Source organism: Triticum urartu, chromosome 5A (assembly GCF_056163025.1).
Source record: "Triticum urartu cultivar PI428250 chromosome 5A, HENAU_Tu73, whole genome shotgun sequence".
NCBI classification, from domain to species: Eukaryota; Viridiplantae; Streptophyta; class Magnoliopsida; order Poales; family Poaceae; genus Triticum; species Triticum urartu.
This window is the reverse complement of record NC_141877.1, coordinates 211,750,719-211,760,154: the sequence shown is the minus strand read 5'-3', so window position 1 is coordinate 211,760,154 and position 9,436 is coordinate 211,750,719. Positions and strand designations below refer to the sequence as shown.

At 45.7% G+C, this 9,436-nt stretch overlaps 1 long non-coding RNA gene across 1 annotated transcript; it reads left to right on the top strand.

Moving 5' to 3' along the window:
- The first annotated feature begins 7,232 nt into the window (after positions 1 to 7,232).
- On the top strand, positions 7,233 to 9,072 carry LOC125555780 (uncharacterized). The gene is made up of 2 exons (XR_015604306.1): positions 7,233 to 7,721; positions 8,809 to 9,072. It is a non-coding gene; the product is annotated as an uncharacterized LOC125555780 (long non-coding RNA).
- Positions 9,073 to 9,436: the final 364 nt, after the last annotated feature.

The following is a 9,436-nucleotide window of genomic DNA, read 5'->3' as shown; positions in this document are numbered from 1 at the left end:
CATCCTATTCCTAGGCTAGATGATATGCTTCATGAATTGAGTGGCTCTACAATATTCTCCAAAGTTGATTTGCGTAGTGGATACCATCAAATTCGTATGAAATTGGGTGATGAATGGAAAACAGCATTTAAAACTAAGTTTGGATTATATGAGTGGTTAGTCATGCCTTTTGGGTTAACTAATGCACCTAGTACTTTCATGAGGTTAATGAACGAAGTTTTACGTGCTTTCATTGGACGATTTGTGGTAGTTTACTTTGATGACATATTGATTTATAGCAAATCTTTGGAGGAACATTTGGAACATTTACGTGCTGTTTTTATTGCTCTACGTGATGCACGTTTGTTTGGAAACCTTGGAAAGTGCACCTTTTGCACCGACCGAGTATCTTTTCTTGGCTATGTTGTTACTCCACGGGGAATTGAAGTTGATAAAGCCAAGATTGAAGCTATTGAGAGTTGGCTGCAGCCCAAAACGGTCACACAAGTGAGGAGTTTCCTTGGCCTTGCTGGTTTCTATAGGCGTTTTGTGAGAGATTTCAGCACCATTGCTGCACCTCTCAACGAGCTTACAAAGAAGGATGTGCCTTTTGTTTGGGGTACCGCACAGGAAGAAGCCTTCACGGTTTTGAAAGATAAGTTGACACATGCTCCTTTACTCCAACTTCCTAATTTCAATAAGACTTTTGAGCTTGAATGTGATGCTAGTGGAATTGGATTAGGAGGTGTGTTATTACAAGATGGAAAACCTGTTGCATACTTTTCTGAAAAATTGAGTGGGCCTAGTCTGAACTATTCTACTTATGATAAAGAATTATATGCTCTTGTTCGGACCTTAGAAACATGGCAACATTATTTATGGCCCAAGGAATTTGTTATACATTCTGATCATGAATCTTTGAAACACATTAAAAGTCAAGCAAAACTGAACTGTAGACATGCTAAATGGGTTGAATTCATTGAGACTTTCCCTTATGTCATTAAACACAAGAAGGGTAAAGAAAATGTTATTGCTGATGCCTTGTCTCGTCGTTATACTATGCTTTCACAACTTGACTTTAAAATATTTGGTTTGGAGACCATCAAAGATCAATATGTTCATGATGCTGAATTTAAAGATGTATTGCAGAATTGTAAGGAAGGAAGAACTTGGAACAAGTTCGTTCTTAACGATGGATTTGTGTTTCGTGCTAACAAGCTATGCATTCCAGCTAGCTCCGTTCATCTTTTGTTGTTGCAGGAGGCGCATGGAGGAGGATTAATGGGACACTTTGGCGTCAAGAAGACGGAGGATATACTTGCTACACATTTCTTTTGGCCAAAGATGAGACGGGATGTTGAGCGTTTTGTTGCTCGCTGCACTACATGTCAAAGAGCTAAGTCACGACTCAATCCTCATGGTTTATATATGCCTTTGCCAGTACCTAGTGTTCCTTGGGAGGATATATCTATGGACTTTGTTTTAGGTTTACCTCGAACAAAGAAGGGGAGGGATAGCATATTTGTTGTCGTGGATAGGTTCTCGAAAATGGCACACTTTATACCATGTCATAAAAGCGATGATGCTGTTAATGTTGCTGATTTGTTCTTTCGTGAAATTACTCGCTTACATGGTGTGCCAAATACTATTGTTTCAGATCGTGATACTAAATTTCTTAGCCACTTTTGGAGATGTTTATGGGCTAAGTTGGGGACTAAGCTGCTTTTTAGTACTACTTGTCACCCCCAAACTGATGGACAAACCGAAGTAGTCAATAGAACATTGTCTACTATGCTTAGGGCTGTTTTGAAGAATAACAAGAAAATGTGGGAAGAATGCTTGCCTCATATTGAATTTGCTTATAATCGCTCATTGCATTCTACTACTAAGATGTGCCCTTTTGAAATTGTGTATGGTTTCCTACCTCGTGCACCTATTGATTTGTTGCCTCTTCCATCTTCAGAGAAGGTTAATTTTGATGCTAAAGAACGTTCTGAATTGATTTTAAAAATGCATGAGTTAACTAAGGAAAACATTGAGCGTATGAATGCTAAATATAAACTTGCTGGAGATAAGGGTAGAAAACATGTTGTGTTTGCGCCTGGAGATCTTGTTTGGTTACATTTGCGTAAAGATAGATTTCCTAATCGGCGCAAATCAAAGCTAATGCCACGTGCTGATGGTCCTTTTAAGGTGTTAGAGAAAATAAATTATAATGCATATAAACTTGAGCTACCTGTAGATTTTGGGGTTAGTCCCACTTTTAACATTGCAGAGTTGAAGCCTTATTTGGGTGAGGAAGATGCGCTTCCGTCGAGGACGACTTCATTTCAAGAAGGGGAGGATGATGAGGACATCAATACCATTGTTACACCCACAGCCCCTACTGTTACATATACTGGACCAATTACTAGAGCTCGCGCACGCCAATTAAATTACCAGGTACTTTCGTTTCTTGGTAATGATTCTAATGTTCATGAGATTATGATGTTGCCTAAATTGGATACATTTGTTTTGCTTACAAATGAAGGGCCTAGCTTGGAGAAGGATGAACATTGGAGCAAGAACACGCATGGAGTTGATGGCATGCGCAAGGGGATCAAGAACGGAGTTACAAGTGATGATTTCAGGACTTTGAAGCCGCCATAAGGAGTGCATGAAGCCTTGGACGAAATATACAAGATGCCACTTCATAATATTCGTCCATAGGCTATTCTAGGTGCTGCGTCACCTTATTAATGGGCCAGGCCCATGTAATTTCGAAATACTTAAGTATAGGCTATTTTTAGAGTCCGTATGTGTGGGGAAACAAGAGTTAGGGTTGGTTTCGGACCCCACCCTCAAGGGCCACGAAATTCCCCCCTCTTCCTCCATATATACAGCCCTTAGGGCGTCGTTTAGACTGTGGGTTTTGTTTAGATTAAAAGTTCGCCATAGATGCAAGTTCGCGTACTTCGTTTGTGTCCAACGACCAGACCAAGACGTCACAGAACCCCACCTTGACCAATAAAGCTTTCATCTTATATTCGCAATATCCCGATTGCAATCTCAGTTTCTTGCTTGTTCTTCGTTTGCTCGCAGGAAACAGACCCTCGTGGTCAGGTTGATCGTGCTCCGGCGTGGTCAATAACCCTCGGAAGTTGGTTTAGCGATTGCTAAGGCGCGACGTCTCGCACGTTCGTAGTCGGATCATCAAGGTCGACTCCCACAGAAAACGATAGCCACCATCTCATCGAAACATCGGGACACCTTAGCCTCTATCAGGATACGTCGACTGAGGACACCTCCAACAGATCCATGCCAGTCACACCCTCCCGGACTAAGTTAACAACTTGGTCGACTAAAAGGGACACCTCGCCTTTCTCCTCTGGGGTCACACTCTGTGAAGAAGGTTGGCGGAGTCGCTCCATAGTGAAAGGGGGGAGACCGGTCGACTGACCACGAGTCGGGATGTCTTTGTAGTAGAACCAGGTCGACTGCCATCCTTGGACTGACTCGGGAAGGGTCATGGAAGGAAAAGTGCTTCTACCCCTAGTTTGAATTCCTAAACCCCCGCACATCTGGATCACATGCGTCTTTTCGTCAGTCGGATTTTGTTTTTTCACCGTTTGAGAACAGCAAGTAAAGATGTGTTTCAATAGACCCCAGTGTGGTTGGCAGCCCAGAAAGTTTTCGCACAAAGAGATGTACGCAGCAAGATATGTGATTGTGTTGGGGCGGATGGTGAATCTGAGCACCGAAAAAGTTCAAGAAACCACGAAATAACGGATGCGGGGAAGGGAAAAACCTCGATCGACGTGGGTGGTGAGGAGGACACGCTCACCCTCGCGCGGCCGGGGCTCGAATTCCCCCTCCGGCAACCTCCAAGATCCGTCAACGATCATGCCATCTGTGGCAAGCCTCTCAAATCCTCCAGCTCGACGGCGGAGTGGATCTAGTCCCCCTAGATCCAACTAGGCGGCAGACCGGACCGCGGCGACGACCCCCGAGCCGTCTTCTTGCCTTTCGCCGCTGCCTTCTTCGCACACTCCATAGCCACGGTCTTCTCCTTCCCCATAGTGGCGGAGTGCAAGCAGGGAGGGCGGAAGCGTCGAGAGCAGAGAGATGTGCGGTGGAGAAGCAGAGGAGAAGAGGACCGAATGAGGAGCACTGTGCATTGCATTGGCCTGAGCGCTCTTTATAGGTCTGCTTCCGAGTGGCTGACTTGTGGGCCCGGGCGATCTTATCACATCCCGCAACAATCGCTTGCCCGATATGTGGCCAAAAAGGTGGCGCGTAGATCAAGGCATCCCTGTCTTTTCGCTCCTTTTACTGCGGCACGCCCTGTCCCGCGCGCTTCTCCAAATTTTTGAATCCCATGAGATCTGGGAACCGCAGAGCAATCAATCGCATAGAAGATTTCACACTCTAATTCACTCGAAGATGACCATCATAGTTCACTCGACGACCTCTAATTTGATCAAGGCGACTCAGAAGAGGTTGAAGCTTCAGCGTGATTTCCAGACTCTAGTGAAATGCCTCCGAAGTATGGAATCGAGTCAGAACTAACTCCAACCCTTCTTCACTCGGACCTCAATCCATTCGGGGGCTAATGATGATGACATGTACCTAGGGTAGGGCCATAGGCCTGACCTAGATGCTCTACCTAAGGACACTGACCTAGAGTCAAGGATAGTCAAAGTGCAAAAGAAGATACCGACTGAAATCGCCTTAGAGTGCAATCCACTCGACCATCTATTCCACTCGGATACCCCAATTCCACTCGACCAAGATAGAGACACTCGACCACATGAAGAATCACTCGGAGTACAGAAGATCTAAAGCCACCCAGGATGGCAACGGTCAGGCGTTCACTCCGTAGTCTTAAAGGTCATTAATAGTCATTCATAGCAGGCGCTACCAGTAACACCCCTGTCTTAACTTACATTAAACCCTGTGTAAATGAGGGCTGGAGGGGTCTGGCGCACTCTATATAAGCAACCCCCCTCCTCTGGTACAAGGGTTCGGACCCCCTGTAACCCACACACATATTCCAGTCGACAAGCCTCAGGGCACCGAGATGTAGGGCTGTTACCTCCTCCGAGAGGGGCCTCAACTCGTAAAAATCGTGTGTACAACCTCGTCGTAGCTAGGGCCTTGCCCCCTCCTTCATACCCCCTACTCTTACTGTCAGACTTACTCCCATGACAGACCCCAACCCTAGTCTTTTCTTTCTAGGCTCTTCGAATCTCGAGGACGAGAATCATTTTAAGGTTGGTAGATTTGTAACATCCCAAAATTTCAAATTTGGAATGTTAGTAAGATCATTATTTTACATCATGATTTCTATGCATATTTGAAATTTTGGAGGTTATGGAATGTTCTAATGAGAGGGAACGAAATGGCTTCCCCACATATTCATTTGACTCTTATTTTGAATTCACAATTATTCAAATCATTTTTAACTCAAGGAAAAATATGTGAGAAGGAAATATGACTTCTTCAAAACAATATGTTGAATATGCATTGAATAATATATGGATATTTATTTGCAGTTGAAAAATATTTTATGGAACATTTATAAAGCCCCAAATAAATTTTGTAAAAATCTTTTGTGTATTTTATTTTATATTGGGATGGAAAAATGTTCACTGTGTTCTTTAGTAGCACTAAGATTTTATTGCAAGTTCTGGTGATATTTTTAGATTTGGTCTGTTACTTTATTTTTATCCAAATGTGTTTCCGGTAATATAAAAAGGCCGATGCTAGGCGCCGGCGCACCGGCCCAACAGTTGGGCCGGTCCAGCCCTGGCCGCCCGATATAGCGATTGATGACCGTCAGATCTGTCCTTCGCTTCGTCCTCCTCAGGAATCAATTTTCCAAAAAAAATGCAACGCCCGAGCGCCGCCGACACCACGCCATATCCCCGCAAGAAAACGGCAGAGCCTCAAGCACCACCGCGGCGTTCCTCGTCGCCAGTGGGCGCCCTCGCGGCTGTCCGCGCTTGCCCGAGATCCACGCTCGCCATGGATGCAGCTCCGCCTCTCGCGCTCATCAGAGATCTGCGCTCACCATGGATGTAGCTCTGCTGCCCGGCGCTTGCCATGGATGCAGCTTCGCCTCTCACGCTCGCCATGGATGGATCCCGTCCTCGCCGCCCGCGCACGCCATGGATGCAGCTCCGCCTCGTTGGTGATTGACTGGTTCCAGCAAATAGAATTGCCCGTTGTAGCATTTTTCGTTGTTTGTCGTAGCAAAATGGAGACACGGTTGCAGCAAAAAAGAAGCGTCGCCGTTTTCGCTGGCTGTAGCTCACCGTTGAAGGTAGCAAACGTTTGCATAAATGAACGGATGTAACAAAACCCATTGCCGGACGTAGCAAATACCTACAATGGTTGCAACAAAAAAGTCGTCGTCGCCGTCGCGGGGTCACAACTCAGCCGCGCTGGATGTAGCAAAACATTATGCCGGTCGTAGCAAAAAGCGATGCTAGTTGTAGCAAAACCACGATGCGGGTTGTGTGTTGTAGCAAAACGTGGCCCTAGCTGTAGCAAAATGATATGCCGGTTGTAGCAAAAATCTATTCTAGTTGAAGCATGTAGCAAAAATTGTAGCGTTTTGTCCATCTTCTTCCACCTCCAGGCGTCGCTGGTTGAAGCTTTTTCAAACTACAGTTGAAGCTTTTCGTATGAACGGTTGTAACTTTTTCAGTGCATGGTGTCCAGTTGAAGCTTGATATACTGCTAGTTGAAGCTCTCAAATTGAACGGTTGTAGCTTTTTTGTCGTCGGTTGCAACATTGGTGGAGGAGAAAAAAATGCTTCCAAAGTTCGTCTGGAAGCATATGGTTGCAGCGGTGGGGAAGGAGGTCGCGCACTCGCGCTGCCGTGGTTGAAGCATCTCCGGTGGATGGGTCCAGCACATGGGAGTACGAGCAGCAACTCGCGGATGGCATATTCGTGGCGGCTTCCAACTCCGGCTCGCCGGCGCGTGGAAGGAACCTGTAGCCGGGGGGAAGGGTGGGCAGCGGGAAAGAAGTGGGCGTCCGCACTAAGGATGGAGGTGACCTCCGCGGGGATAGGGCTAGCCGGCGGCGGGATCTGAAGGAGGAAGAAGGGGATCGGGAGGAGTGCGAGGCGTACGATGCGCTTCGCCTCGTATCGATCGAGTGGCCCGCGCGGGACCGGCGGAATGGTTCCACCGGTGTGCCGTTTTTAAACACTTCCCATATAAAAAAGGGGTCTACTGTGCACGCACAGCCAGCGGCGGCCCATTTGCTATTCTTCGCACGCGCGCGCGCTCAGCTTCCAGGCCGCAGCCCAGCACCACAGCGCACCTTGCCCAGCGTGTTTTTCCCGAACACATTAGCTGCCGAACCCAGCCACAATCAGATCGGCCAATTCAATTGATCCCTGGACTCCATGCGTGAATTGATGCCCTATATAAGATATCCAGCTCCTCCTCTTTCGATTTTCACCTTTTTGTAGGTCCCCATGCACTATCTCGCCTGTTCCAGAGAATCCCGATCTTGCCGGAGTACATCCGCCCGAAGCTTCTACCGCAGTCGATTCCAGCCACCCTCTGCTGTCGTCCTCGCTCGCCACAGACGCCGCTGAGGACGTCTTCGAGACCACAGCAAAGCTCCTCGCCCCGTACGCTACCCTCCGGAGTCTGGATACCACCGGAGCAGGCGCCACCGTCGCCGCCCGAGCCGCCGCGCCGCCGTTTTGTCCAAGTCCGGCTGCCCTGCCCTTGTTTCTCCGGTGAGCACGTCTCCCTGTTGTTTTTTTCGTTGAAACATTTTGTGTTATAAACCGGCCGTCCGTCGCTTAAGTCTGGCAGTTCTTCCAGGAACGCTGTTATGGCACAATTCTTTTTGGGCAGATTTCATATCATATTTTCGTTTAGGTATATCTTGAGATCCGTAACACCAAATTCAACGATTCTTTTTTCTGTGTACTTGTAGTGACCAGTAGAATATTGTAGAACCAAAATTTCACATTTTTGAACTGTTTAAATTTGAATTTGCTTAAATTTGAATTTAACCTTCTGGAGGCCATATCTTTCAAACCGTTGATCCCAATTAGTTGATTCGTTTTGCATTGTGATACCTCTAGCATGTAGATAAGATATACCTATTGATATGTTCTGTTCTGTTATGTTAGTTCTTATTTGGATTCTTTGTTGTTGGCTTTTATTGTCCGGAGTGTGAAGCAAATCAGAATTAAGCATTAGAGTACTTCAACACTGCTCAAGGCAAGTTTGCACTTTTGATTATGCTCATCCTATATTTCTGCTATGCATGTGTGGTTGTTGTGATATGTTATATGTTTGGTTGATCGTTATGTTCTGTGTTGTCATGTTTTGGTATTGATTGTGTTATGTGATGGTGTGGGTAGCTAGCGATGGTAGACATGGGTATGTGTCGAGTGATGCCTGGAAGTGGTGAGTCTTCATAGCTATAGGCTCGGGACTTTTTCTCAGGTGAATGCGTCAATGGCTGAGCGCTCTATTGTCCCTAGAGAATGCGCCATGGCTGAGCGCACTTGAGGTTTGGGGGCTTAAATCAGGTGAATGCGTTGATGACTGAGCGCTCTATTGTCCCTAGAGAATGCCCCACGACTGAGCGCACTTGAGACATCTTGAAGATCTTTGTCATCCATGTTTGTGTGCACCTTGCCAATGTAGTGGAGGTAGGTGGAGACATTCTTCTGCAAACCAACTTGAGTGTTTTCTTTGTCATACTTTACTTGTGGATGTAGGTTTTGCTATATCATTATGTGTGATTTTCCAATACATTGAATGTATTGACCCTTGTGGCTGCAACTTATCATGTTGCGGGATTTTCAGATGATCAATGAGATACAGTAGGGTCATGAGTCTTCACTCAGCATTTTCGCCAGTGGGCATTGATGGGACTCACTGTTTAATTATGCTACATTTCCGCTGTTATTATTGAATAAAGTTAGCTATGTGCTACTCAGTTTGTAATACTTTATGAATTCTGGATCATACGTTGTTGTAAATGATGTACTTGTTATTTGATATTCATATGTACTGTGTGTGCTAGCTAGTCGATCTAGGGACTAGCACGGTGAGCACAGAGACATCGAATCTTATCAGGTTCAGATCATTACAATTCAAGCAAAATAACAAGGCAATTATGTCTTCTGAAAATAACATGGCCAAAGAAAGCTTATCCCTATAAAATCATATAGTCTGGCTATGCTCCATCTTCATCACATAAAATATTTAAATCATGCACAACCCCGATGACAAGCCAAGCAATTGTTTCATACTTTTGATGTTCTCAAACTTTTTCAACTTTCACGCAATACATGAGCGTGAGCCATGGACATAGCACTATAGGTGGAATAGAAGGTGGTTGTGGAGAAGATAAAAAGAGGGAGACAGTCTCACATCAACTAGGTGTATCAGTCTCACATCAACTAGGCGTATCAACTATGGAGATGCCCAT